Source organism: Cavia porcellus, unplaced genomic scaffold, assembly GCF_034190915.1.
Source record: "Cavia porcellus strain 051 isolate PalLab524CR breed Dunkin Hartley unplaced genomic scaffold, mCavPor4.1 scaffold_9, whole genome shotgun sequence".
NCBI classification, from domain to species: Eukaryota; Metazoa; Chordata; class Mammalia; order Rodentia; family Caviidae; genus Cavia; species Cavia porcellus.
In genome coordinates, this window is record NW_026947492.1 from 52,796,261 (window position 1) to 52,810,363 (window position 14,103).

Consider the following 14,103-nt stretch of genomic DNA (forward strand, 5'->3'; position numbering starts at 1 on the left):
GGAAATCAATATGCTCATTTTAGTGATGAGGCTTAGAGAATTTAAGAAATTTACTGAAGATCACAGAGACAGTGATCAATAATGCCTGGTTTGAAATTTTCCCATGCAAAATAACTTTTCTATTACACTAAGCAGAGTATAAGATGATCTAAAGAAAATAAATTTGTAAAAAAAAGCAGTTTTGCGGTCCTGAGCTACAGAGGTCCTCTGCTATAAGAAATTAAATCATTGATTTACCTTAACCTCATAAATGCTCAAATCTTGCATTGAAGATTAACAAGAATGTAAACAAAAAATTCTTATTAAATTTCAGCTATACATAGGCTATTCTGAAAGACTCAGCCTAGAATGATAACCTCAAATGTTTGAGGTTACTTCCAAGAAATCTTCGTATCATTGGCACTTACTGCTTTCAATGAGCTTTCACCATATTGGCTGTATCTTCATTTGAAAGGTAAATAGATTAAGAAGTCCAACCTGAGGTGTATTTATAAATGCTAATCATTAAGGGAAAGAGAATAGTAACCTGAATATTCAAAACTGTTTATGTGTCTTTATGTGTTTAATGACTTGTAGACCACCCAAGGCAGAATTAGAGCTATCATTAACAGTTTCAAAATAATAATAGCTTTCAAAAGTGAGTATTTAGAGAAGCATACATAGAAATAAACCATGTATCAGAAATTTGTTGTAAGTAAGAAAGAAAAAAAAAAAAACTTACCTCATAAAGAGATAATTACAGGCTGACTATTTTGATTTTCTGTTTGATGACATACAGACCTAGTGTAGTATTTGATTTGACTGTGCTTATTTTGCACATTTATAAACTGACCAAAACATTACATTTGGATACATAAACCAGCCTGTCTGAGACTGAGCTGCACGGCTGGCCCCCAGGTCCATTTCCTAGGCACCACCCATGGGGCACCATCTGACTCCTTTGAGCTTTTCTGCCACCTAAGGTGCCATTTGCAGGGACCTAGTCCTGCTATTAGTTGGTTCTGCTGATCCAGTGGCGAAGGAAGGTGAATGACAAAACACACTGAATTAATTTAGCATACGTACAGCCAGGAGACTCTTGCCTTTGGGACAGAGGAGCCCTGAGCCTCTGACTCATCTTCCTTTTATTCACCCAGACATGGCTACAAGCAATTAGAATAATGTAAATTTCACCTGCCTCATTTTGTCTATTAACACATGATCAGATAGACAATTTACTCTTAGCTTTGTAGCTCTCCATAGAACCTGCAACAGGCTCTTATCCCTGTGTGATGCCTTGCTCTGTTGCGCTCCCACAGGAGACCATTCAGATCTTAATCTTCTTTAACTGGTCTCCCACACTAGCCCAGTTCCCTTGGTTGAGAAGATCCTTTCCTTTCGTAGGGCAACTGCAATCCTCAGATAAGATTGTTTTATCCTCTTGTTGATGTTTCCTGAGACTCAGGTACAAAAAAAGGGATAAAAGCATAAATACCTTCAGTGTCCAGAATGTATTTCTACCAACACCACCCTATGCACATCTCTCCTGGGTTTCTTTTGAAGAACTATACTGAGAAACATACTTCCTTTCAAACAACAAGATCATCATTTTCCTTCGAAACAATCCCTTGCCAAGTGTTCCATGTACATATATTTCTTTCTGTCTACTTTTTGTTCCATGAAGGCATCTTTGTAGGCTAGCACTTAGATGTCCTAATCTAAATCACTCAAATATGGAAATTAGTGGAAATCAATCCTAAATGTTAGTGCTGTGCAATGGTTTAGTTTCTCATATTACTGTTTTTTGTTTTACTGAAAGTTCATAGGTTTTCAGTTTTCTGGAGACGTCATTGTAAAGGTTGTTTCTTAGACATCACTTAGAACTGAGTTGTTAGTGGTTGTTATGTAACTTAGTGAACAAATGAATGAATGAGCAAACAAATAAATAAAAAAGTTAGGTTTATCAAGAAAAAAAAAATCCTGGAATATCTGACCTTAGCCAGGGATAACACTGAGGAGAGGGCCAATTCTGTGTGCAATCACTGAGAAAATTACTGCAATTTTCCAATAGGCTTAGAAACACTAGCTTATTCCTGAGCAGAATAATAATATAAATGCCTACATCTTCCAAAACGAAAAACACCACTACAGTTGCTATTGTAAACACACTGCTTATCTCAAAATACTCCTGTTGATTACTTCACATTGTGAATAATCATTGCATAACAATGCTCTTAAACAGCAAGAGAATGAGTATGAAAAATGAATGTTTCATAGATGATAAACATACATGCAGGCAACACTTAATATTTTAATTAAAAAACTTTTCCTTTGAATTCAAACCTTTAGAAGATTGTGCGCAGATACTCTTATCACTGAAAATACAAGACAAAACAATCACCAAGTAGCACTGCTATTTCAGCATTGGACGACAAAAAGAGCAAAAGTAATGAGCGATTCTGTCTCACTATAGAAGAACTTGGCCCATTTTAAAAACTAATAAAAGACAAAGGCAGTTCAAAGCAGATAAATGGAGCCTAATGATGGTTTTGTTGAGCTTTTGTGTCTCATCTCTTTGTGAGCAGTAAAATAGGAGGAATTAAAAAAAGAGAGAGAAAAACAGTCAAAGACTTATCTGTATGTGTCACTAATGAGTGATGGGAACGGGAAAGACAAAGGATGGATTTCAGCGAATTTGATGAGCCTTTATCGCATATGTCTGCATGAATTACAAAATATGAGATGTGACAAAGAGTGGGAGTGGAGAGAGAAGGAGAAGATAAGCTTGATATGTGAAGAATAATGCATTAAACTGTTCATGAGGGGGATGTGTATTGCAAAGGCGATGACTATCATGTGGGCATTACATATTCAGGCAGTTGACTACTTTATGTAGTCATTATGTTCCGGTACCATTTGTGCACAGCTGTGTGTACATAAAGCCTGTGAACTTCTAAAGGGAACATCGGGCATGGCTCTATAAGAAACTGCTGAGCTATTAATTTAAGAAGAGTAAGTCCCAGATCATTAGCATGGTTTGCCATTTCAGTTGGTTTGAATGATTGACTGGTTTGGATGATTCAGTTGCTTGATTGGATGGAGGCATCAGTCAGATTGGTTAATTTTTCTTTTCAGTCTGACTGAATTTGAAGCTCAAGTGACAGTTCATTTCAGTCAAACTCTCTATGCATGCTCATATAACCAATTAAAAGTTATATTTCTATCTATGAAAACATATGCTTTGGATGGAATATTGACACTGTATGTTCGTCTGTCATTTCACATTTGGGGTCATATTTTCTTTTTTTTTTTTTTTTTTTTTGTCTTTTTCCTTTTCATCGGTACCAGGGATCGAACTCACGACTACCTGCTTGCAAGGCAGGTGCTTATGCCGTTGAGCTAAATCCCCAGCCCCTGGGGTCATATTTTCTTTAACCGTTCATTGATTAAAACACTTATAGCATACACATTTCTAGAAGTGGAAAGGACAATATGCATGTAAGTACAAAACACAATGCTGCGACATGGCATAAGATTGTGGAGTAATGACAAATTGGTATACATAATAATGGATTAAAATTTGACATTATGGGGTGTAAAGTGGAGTATTTTGGTTTTGAACATTGGACAAAGAAAGAAAATCTCGGGTAATGCCAAAAAGAAATTTTAAAAGAATGCATTAACTATAGAGATTAAAGATGGTTGCTCAGACAAGAAGACTAGGATGCTCAGTTTTTATAACTTACCTTACCAGTTTGCAACGGCTGCTGTAACAATTGCCACATAATAATTACAGACAATAAATGAAATACATCAAACTCACATGTGTAAATACCATAGTGTCTCTCTAGTGTAACAAATGGTAAAAGTACATAAGATACAAAAAACTCAATAAGCACAGTGAAAGGATAAGGAGCTGCTTAAAGGGGAAAAATAATATTTCAGGGAAAATTAGGAAAAAGAAAAATAAAGGGAAAAGAAAAAAATCTAAAATTATATAAACTCCCTTAGAATAGCTAAGATGACTTGTGCTACAGATTCTATAATTTCTTGGAACAAAAAGTTAACATTCATAGGATTGAAACAATTGTGCATATTGTATGGTGAACTGAAGAACTCTTGAGGATGATTGGATAAGAAAACTAGGACGCTCAGTTTTTAAAACTAACGACCAGTTTGCACTTGCTGGTAATGATAGGATCATTACGTAGAATAACAACCCTACTTATGCTCATACCCACCTTGTTTTCAAAGTGTTTTGGACTCGTTGCTATTGTTATTTATTTGTCTTTTTTGTTTCACATTTTTCTAGGAATTTGTTTTGTTTTGTTTTTCTCTCTAATACAGAAAGAATAGGTAACATGTAGAGATTCATGCATGGGTAGAACTTCTGCTAAACAGTTTATGAGAATTATATAATGCATGATGAAATGAACAGCTATTTTGAAGAAAAAGAGACATTATGGTATCCAGTACTGATTCCATAGCATCATGCTGTGAAATCCAGCAATACTATTATTCTCTGTTCAGAGTGATTTTAGTCTGTTTTGTATTGTTTAATCTCAACATTCGTGAAGGTATGGACAACTATTTTGAAGACAACGAGAGATGGTGTGGATGCCATTGTTGACTTCCCTAATGTCTGGTTTTGAAGGCCTATAATGACTTCGTCATTCTTTTCCGATCAATTTAATACTGATTTGCTGTGTATGAATTCATTGTGTGTGAAGGTATGGACAACTATTTAGAAGAAAACAAGACAATATGATAGCCAGTGATGATCTCCTGTTGTCTTGCTTTGAAATGTATTACTTACATTGTTTTCTTCTGATCTGCTCTCTTCTGTTTTGTGATGTTTAGTTCTACTCTCTTTAAAATAAAAAATAAATGTAGTATCACAGGACCCTGCTTTCTCTGAAGAAGCTAGGGGAGAATCAGTTCAGGGCTCTCTTTCCTGTCTCCCAGAAGACCTTTGACTAGCAACACAATTCTTAGCTCCAGATGATTTAGATGACATACGTACATCTCTCTTAGTGTGTGTATCTGTATCTAAATTTTCCCGTTTAATAAGGACACTAGTAATTTTGTCTAGTGAGGGTAAACCCTAATCCAATTTGACCTCATTGTAAATAGTTTTATCTACATTGCCCTTATTTGCAAAAATAAGTTCACATTATTTGGTATTGAGAATTAGAAGTTCAGCATATGAATTTGGAAGGGACCAAACTTAAAGCTATTAGAATGCATTAATGCTTTATCAGTAGTGAATTTTTTAGAAGAAATAATAAAATGTTCTCTTCTGCAACTATTTTGAGGAAGAAAAGTAAAAAAGTAAGAATTGGCTTGAGGAAAGCTGCTGTATTATTTATGAGAAGGGTATAATGTGTACATTATAGCAAAATAGTAAATAGTTACTAAAAGCTATCTTATAGTAAATAGTTACTAAAAGCTACTTTCAATGACACTTTGACACCTGAAATAAGATAGGCCCTGCCCCTTCAAGGATCTTGTACTATACTCAGAGCTGCAAAAATAGGTAGTGATGCTGTCTTGTAAACCACAGTTACTAATTTAATGGGAATTACAACAGCATCATTGAATGCCTACCTGCCTTTTTATTTCTTAGAGATTTATGAAATGATAATTCATCACCATAGCTATTACATGCCCATGATAACTACTTAAAACAGTCTATTTAAACAACTTAGATTGGTAGAACTGCATGACAGCATGAGCACTAGGTTGTGGTAGTGGGCAAGTTCTTAGGTCTGGGTTACTTTATAGTGCACCCTTTCACTAAGTCCCTCGTGCAAAAAAATCAAAAATAATTTTTAAAAAAGAATATGAACACTGACATTTTTGTAATATTGAAAAAAATTTCAGTTTAGTTCCTAAAGATAACCTTTAATTTTGGTGTTAAAATACTATTTGAATATGGCATGCCATGCTAACTAGCATGTCTCATGATTTGGATATTTCCATGAAGCATTTTGCATCAAAAATATTTCAAATGTAACTAAAGGCATCTTGGTGAAGAAGAAAATAATAGTCCTCTGAGTATTATACATTAGAATTCATTTTGAATGCCCAGAGTGTTCAGGTTCAATCCAATGTGAAGATATGATTTATGGAAATTTTATTAATACCTAAGCCCTGGTTTCTTCTCTGAACTAATGAAAAAACAATATACACCTCACACTTTTATAGTGATTTAAATGGACCAATTAACTCTCAGAGAAAGTGAAGTATCTTTCTATGCTACCCATGAGCAACACACAACCTGTATTATTACTTCCTTTCTATCTTAATCTTCCCAGCCTCTGAGTCATAGTTTTTCTTCTTAAAAACATTCCTTACAACACCACAACTTTCTTTGCTTAGAAGTTAGCAAGTTTCAGCAATTATTCTGTGCTAGATTGAAATGTTTTAGTCCACCATAAACATATTTTGGAAGCAAGATGTAATTATCCAGGCTGCCCTTTGGGCTAGTGAAGCTGAAAGGCTAACACTGAACCACCATATGGGCTGTGCATGGTGGGGACTATTGGAACCAAGCATTTAAATCCATTTCTTCCTGAGAACAATTAGATGAAGCCATCCAATTCTTCCAGGAGCTTTGAAAATGATCACCTGTTGGACCTAGACTCTGCATAAATTGCTTTCATTTGAATACGATTTGGAATTTGTTCAACTAATCACAGTCCGTTAATTGCATTTTGGAAGAAGAAAGAAATTGAATGAAACAACTGGTCCTTGTTACATCTGAGCCAGTCAGGGATTTAGCATGTAGCTACAGCATTCTACCTTGTTAATCTCAATAAAAGGCAGATTTTGCAAGCTGAAATAATTAAATCACCTTTTGCAAAACAAAATAAGTTCTGTATACACACACACACACACACACACACACACACACACACATATTGCACTTACATTAATAACTTTATTCCAAAATTTCCGTTTCCAATAATTTAGTATATCCTGATTATCTAAGGTCTACTATTTAAGGAGAGTTTTTAAATTTCTTCACATAGTATATTGTTTCAAAGAAGCCTTAGGTTCACAGAGAAATTTAGCAGAAGTTTGAAGATTTCCCACATGCTCCCTCCCTCCACATGCCATGGTAGTTTTTTACACTGGCAGAAGAGAGGTATATGCTGATAACACCTTGTTCCATAGTGTTATTTTTTTCTCTACTGTAGGACTGTGAAAAGAGCATGATACTATAATTATATCAAGCAAAATTTAGATACAGATGTTGCCAAATTTCTAATTGAGTGATCTTAGTAAAAAAATCACATCACATCTCTAAGTTTCAACCAGAAATGAACAGTTTTACTTAAAGTTTATCACTAAATGAAAATAGAAAACTGCATTTGTCATGCTTATCATAGTGTTTATGTCACAGGGAGAAGTATCGATAGAGTATTGCTAAACATAAGACTGGATTACTGTAGGAAATTCTAAAGATTCAATATCAAAAAGAGTGGAGGGATTATCTGTCATTGCAAAATTAATACTATTAATATATAATAATAGTATAAAGGCATAGTTATGCCAAATTATTATTTGGAGGAATAAAATCCAGTTCCAAATATGAGTTCCTTATTTCCTGACTCCAATCAAAGTTGGTTAATCTATCATCTACCTTTCTTGACCTTTTTCTAACTAGTAATTTTTGTTCGGTATCCTTCATTTGTATAAAGAGTACTATTGTTACATTCAAATAGACTACACTCTGCTACTGTAGATAATATGGATCGTATATGCTGATATCAACAGAATAGAATTATTTGGGTTTTTTGTGTTTATTCTCATAATTATAAGACTGGATTACTGTAGGAAACTCTTAAGATTTAATATTAAGATGACAGGGAAGATTATTTGACATTTAAAAATAAAAGACTATTGAAAGACATTTGTTTTCTCTTCTTAGACAGTTACAAGTCCTCCAAATCTAAGAACTGTAAGTACTAAGTACCCACATATTCCCCCCCAAAAGAACTGGATTTATCACCACCATTAAGGATGATTCATAATAAAGTTGAATATATTCTGGGAAGTGTTTGATATACCACTTCCAATGCTATTGAGAGGTAAACAAAATCATTCCAAAAATTCTAGGTAATCTATTCATTGCTCATCTGAAAACTAAGTTCCAAAGGGGGGGAAAAAAAACGAGAGAGGTGGATCTACTGAATGAATTCATGGACTCAGAAAATGTTCCCTGTCATTGTGAAATGAACTCCTCAGTTTCTAAATAGATGCTGAGCATCTATGCGACATTGCCCAGATATCATCCAGTTGGCATGGTGGAGAGCTGATGTAGCAGGCTGAATGTACTCCTGAGAAAAGTAAAGGTTGATCTGATTGAGCCTCAATGGGTTCAGCTCATTAATATAATCAATAACACATAATAACAAGAGAACTCAAATTGTTTTCACATAATATTATAGTATAATATAAGCATTTTTCTCACTAACTAGTTTTTGTGTTTTTAAATCAGTTCCTCTCATGTGACACATTGAGATTTCTTTTCTTTTGTTATTTTGCTATTAAAAACTAAGATATGCATGAATAACTTTATGCATAACAATTATTCCACATCTCCATGGTATTTTTTTGCATGAATTAACAAACCCAAGGCTGCAGTCATTTTTAAACACCTGAATACATATTGCTGGCCTGTTCTCTGTAAAGGTTACAATAATTAAAGGTCTTATCAGGGTGTACTAATCAGAGGTCTAGTCAGGAAATTGAAAAAGTCATTACACCACTGAAAGCTCTACGTAATAAGTAACTAAAAAGTAAATCTTATTTTTTTCTCATTATAAAAATGTATTTCTTATGTATTTATTTGTCTTTTGATTTTTTAAAAAAGAATTTATTGTGTTATGTTCTTTGATCATTTATTTCTTCTAGTCAGAAACTTTCAATTAATTTGTTAGAACTCTTTATTTCTCTCTCCTGTATTTAAAGCAGAGCTTTTTTTTTCTCTTCGCCACTTACATTTTAGTTATATTTGTTTTCTTTTCCTCATGAAATTGACATTTTAAAACGTGAATTTAGTACTACAGTAGGCCAATGAGTAAGCTAATTCACATCCATTAGTCAGCTTTATCCTTACACATGGCCTCTTTGTTGGGTAATTTCTACACTAAAAATGAAAAACTGAAACGGTGACCAGATTAGTGATTCACACAATGAAGAGTCTGAAAAGTAGAAATTGCCATTCAGTTTTTATTAGGTAATTTTCAGTGATTTTTCCACAATGCTATGAAGTAATAAAGATTAAAATGCCTTATCTATTTTGTATGAAGTGATCTCTGTAATTTTCATAACTTTAGGTGGTGGTCTATGCTATTACACTCATTTAAAAAGGCTCTAAACTGCAGTTCAGAGCAGATACTTTTACCAACCTAAAACAGAAGCAGGATTTGAACTCACCTAGTCTGACTGAAGAGACTACTTGGCAACATCTGTTCTACATAAAAAAAAAAAAAAAAAAAAAAAAAAAAAAACTGAAAACCAAGTAATGATGATCATAAAGGTGAGACTAATTCTTTAAGTTCTTTAAATTTTAAATATCTAACATTTTTATGAATTATGAATTTTATTAAAATTAACACACCAATCTGTCTCTACCAATTAAAATCCACAGTTAGATAAAACAAAAGCATCTTTAAATAAAATATTTTCCATTTATTGTGAAAAAAATTCTATACCTCAGATACTTTATTTAGATAAAAATGTTTGCAAGTAGCACCCCGTTTCTGTACTGAGTCTCTAAACATTCAGAAACAAACAAACAAAAAAAAAAATGAACTACATAGGACTTTAGGTCGCAATTTCATAAGACACAAAGTTCAGTTTATGAAGGCAATTTATTTATTTTGAAACACAAAGGAATAAAATGTATTATCTAAAATTTTCTTAGCAAACTATTCCTTGTTCTACATGTCATTTAAATTTAAATAAATGCCTTTGTCATGAACTGAACAGAACTCAAAGTTTGAAAACATTTGAAGAAATATAATGGGCTTTGTTCAAGATGATATTAGGTTGTTCTCAATCAATTCTGCACTGCTTCAATTTTAGTATAAAATGCAGAATATTATATGTTTCTTAAAATAATTTTGGAAGGACTTGATATCGAAGAAAGGTATGTGCCATGAAATATGTGTCATTTGAGATTTCATCAGAAAACAAAGACATTTGTAGCCTAAAATATAAAGAGCTAGACACATTTACTTAACAAAATCCTTATTTTTCTAACTCGCTCTTGTGCTGTTCTAATTTTCCTAAATCTTTCTGAAAATTTGTCTATTTTCCTTCCTTGTACTTAGTTATTGCAAAGTCTAATGCTTCAATTATAATGTTCCAATCCGTTTTCAAGATAAAATTGAACATGTCTCCCTGTGTGTATGTTTAAGAACCAAAGCTTCTAATAGCTTTCAGTACTAGTTTTATTTAAAAAGCTAAGTGACTTTAAAAATAAACTTCCTCATTTGGAATCCAACATCCATAAATAAAATGAAACAAAAGGAGCAAGGAGGGAAGGAAATGTGAAAACAATAAAAGAAAGCCACAACCTTAACAGAGGCACACATGCACACACACACAGGACAAGAACATAAAAGCTCTGGATAGCTAGAGTGAATGGTATGCTTTATACTTCATTGCAGAAAAAGGAACAAATAACGAAATATTCTTTTAGAATGATGAGTGGTTAAAGTCTCTGTCTTAAAGAATCACTCTTAGTATTTTTGTCTGTGCAATGGCTCTTTGTTATCCACTATTTCTTAGCTATCATTTAATTAAGCTAACAATGATATAATGACTTTAAGTGAATAGAGTGACTTCATAGCTGGAGCCCTATGAATTTCCTCAGGCCCTCTTGTTCTGTCAGTATTGAGCAGTGCAAGTCACACAATTATTTGTTTTGGGGAAAAGAAATCATGTCTCATTTGGGTGAATTGGTATCATTCTGTTGTCTTCAAGTTGCTGAACAGTGTAACTGTAAGCAGAACATCTGGAGGTAACATGCAGTACACAAGGAGTCAGGTAATGAGCATAAAATCACCTTCACAGAGCATCACAGGACAGGAGATGGAAAGAATGGACAAGTTTCTTTTGTTTGTATTTAATTTTATTGTTTACTAAATACAAAGAGCTCATTTAATTCTTTCTTTTGATATACTAGATATATTAGAAATGATGATATAAAACTCAGAAATGTGAAGTGAACTTGCCAATAAAGGCTAAACAGTGTCTTGAATTGTAAGTGTTTTCATTTGTCATTACAGTAACTAAGCAGGCCTTAAGTACAAATATTACTTTGGATAGTAACTAAAAGTTTTGAGTCCTATAAAGTCCTGCAGTAAATATAGTAGCTTGTGGGCTGTGTGATCTTTTGTCATACTTATTCAACTTTGTTAAAGTAGCTATAGGTAATGTGAATAGGCATGACAGTATTCAAATAAATGTTATTTATAACAAGAGTGTTGATTTGACAAACCCCAGTTATAGAAATTGAAGATAGTATAGTACTGAAATAAACTGCTTCCTTTCATGAGGTTGTATTTCATAATGTGGCAGTAAACAACAAAATCCATGTAATGTATGAGGTGATGGTAATTACAGAAAGTGAAACAATTCAGAGTAAAAGAGTGCAAAGTCTCTGTCTTTCATAATATCCAATACAATCCATTCGCATTATGTATACCCTAGCGATGTTTACTTGAGTGTTCTCTAACGATGTACTTAAATAAAAATTCTTTCAAATAACATGTCCATCAGCTACTCTGATCTAACCCCAAACCCTCAAAATAGCTAAGTGATGGGTGAATCAGAACTTCCGGTTGACTTATGCAACAGATATATATATATATATTTTTTTTTTTTTTTTTTTTTTTTTCTTTTTACGAGAAAGGTTTTTACTATGTAGTACAAACAGGCCTTGACTCACTAGAGTGTCCCAGTCTGGATTCATACTTGTAATTCTCCTGCCTCAGTCTCCATCATACCCAAATGTATTTGGCTTTTAGTGCACTTTAATACATGAAAGCTTCTTTCTTGAAGCACTTTCAGCTCTTATATTCTAATGCTCTTGTATCTGACTTTTTATCTTTTCAAACTCTTTTCACATTTCTTTTTCATCTTATCCCCTAAATAATAATCTCAAAATTCACTTAGCCTATATTTTCGCCATCAAGGACTCCATGACTCCCAAGGCTTAACTGCTACCTTTGAGTTCATTGTCAAAAGTTCCATCTCTGCCTCCTATTTGCTCCTACATTATGAGCCTGTCATGGGATGCATTTGCCTAAAACCTAATAGGACCTAAACAAATCTATCATCCACCCTCACCTGAACATTTTTTTCCCTCTCTACGTTTTTTCTTAGAGAGTTGGGCATGCTTAGCATTGTCTGTTCATTTATAAAGAGAGTTGGAAATAAGTTAACAACATGCAAGGTCAGTGCTGGAAAAATTTTCCTTGTTCAATCTTATATTGCAGGAAAAACATAGGCTAGACCCTTGGCTTAGTGTTGCATAATAAGCATGTAACAAAAGTAGATCACTGTCCCAGGTCTACTGGGCACTGAGTAACTTTCTACAATTATAGAAATTCTCTGAAATTTTATCACCTGTCTTTGAAACTGGATTAATCATACCTTTAAAATGAACTGCAATTCTTCTAGCAAGCATAGGTCTTCAATGAGATGCTTCACCCCCTTTCTCTTTAATAAGTCATTTAACATTTGTGTTTCTAAAAAATAAAATATAGATAAAATATATGCATAGAAATACAAAGATAAATATTTTGTGCCCTAGTTAGCAACTCAAGGTTGTGTGTGCATGTGTGCATTTCTCTCTCTCTCTCTCTCTCTCTCTCTCTCTCTCTGTCTCTCTCTCTGTAGAGAGAAATAGTACATACATAAATAACTGAGTATAGCATGATACAAAATTATATGTGTGCAGTTTAAATTCTAACTGCTCTCTATTTCAAGTTTCCTAAGTACTGCATTTAATTCAGGTAGTAAAAAGCAGACATTCACCAATCGGTAACACTTTGAACAAGCGCCTCGATCATTTTCTTCATAAAACACTGCACATCTGCTCATCAAAATCTGCCACATTAGGTTATTAAATGAATATCTCAGAATAGACACGATTTGAACTTATGGACAATAGCCACTGAATTTTGTTATCTGAAGTAATGTAACTAAATTCTCTAATCTTCATGAAAATATTAGTGCTTACTAGATAAATAACATGAGACATTAAAACTTTACAAGTTATTTTCTAGAATATTTAGTGGTACATTGTAAGCACTATAGTCATATTATGTTGGTGTTATTTTTAAAAAACAATGCTCACTTCCATTGTTCTCAATTTAAAATGGAATTTCCCAGGAGTTGTGTTTTTTTTTTTTTTTTTTCATTTATGTGTTGAAGTGATTTAGTGTTTTTGAGTTTCTCTCACAGGACAAAACTAATGTTCTCTTCTATCTCACAATGAAGTAATTCCACCTCTCAGTTCCCACATAAGCAGACAGGAACTCAGAAGTACAAGAAAGCTACTGTCTGTGGCCTGCAAGGATGAGAACACCTCAGGTGGTGGCTATTACTGTGTTGTGACTAAATCTCTTTAACTCATTGTAGTGTATATAAAGCAAAATGAAAATGGTACCGTGGGAGAGGAATACATATATCTCTGTAATTCTCTTCTTTGTCTCATCCAGTCTCTCGTTTATCTGGGTGGGGAGGACAATTATCATCCCATCTAATCTCTCTAGCTTGCACAACTTATTTATTATTTTAATTGGCAGTGAATTCTGGGACTAGTTATATCTGTGGCAATCAGGCATTACTATCTATATACAGCACTCAGCAGGCATAAGATTTGGTGCCAAATTGTGAGCCAGTTTCATTAATAACAATAAAAGCTACTCCTGCAACCTCTTGTATCTAAATATTTCCCCCAGATGTTTTGGAATCACTGTGTTAACAGACCTCTGCTCAAACAGCATGAGCAAATAAACTAGTCATAAGGATCGTGGAGAAGCACCTGAGGGAAATGTCTAAAACGTCTTCATTTTCAGTTTCACCGACCAATGGGGT

The 14,103-nt window shown here is 33.7% G+C and overlaps 1 protein-coding gene across 1 annotated transcript in view; it reads left to right on the forward strand.

The window, feature by feature from the left end:
* Positions 1–14,103, forward strand: part of Tenm4 (teneurin transmembrane protein 4) — a 2,788,855-nt gene that overhangs the window by 613,557 nt on the left and 2,161,195 nt on the right. The window lies entirely within an intron of this gene.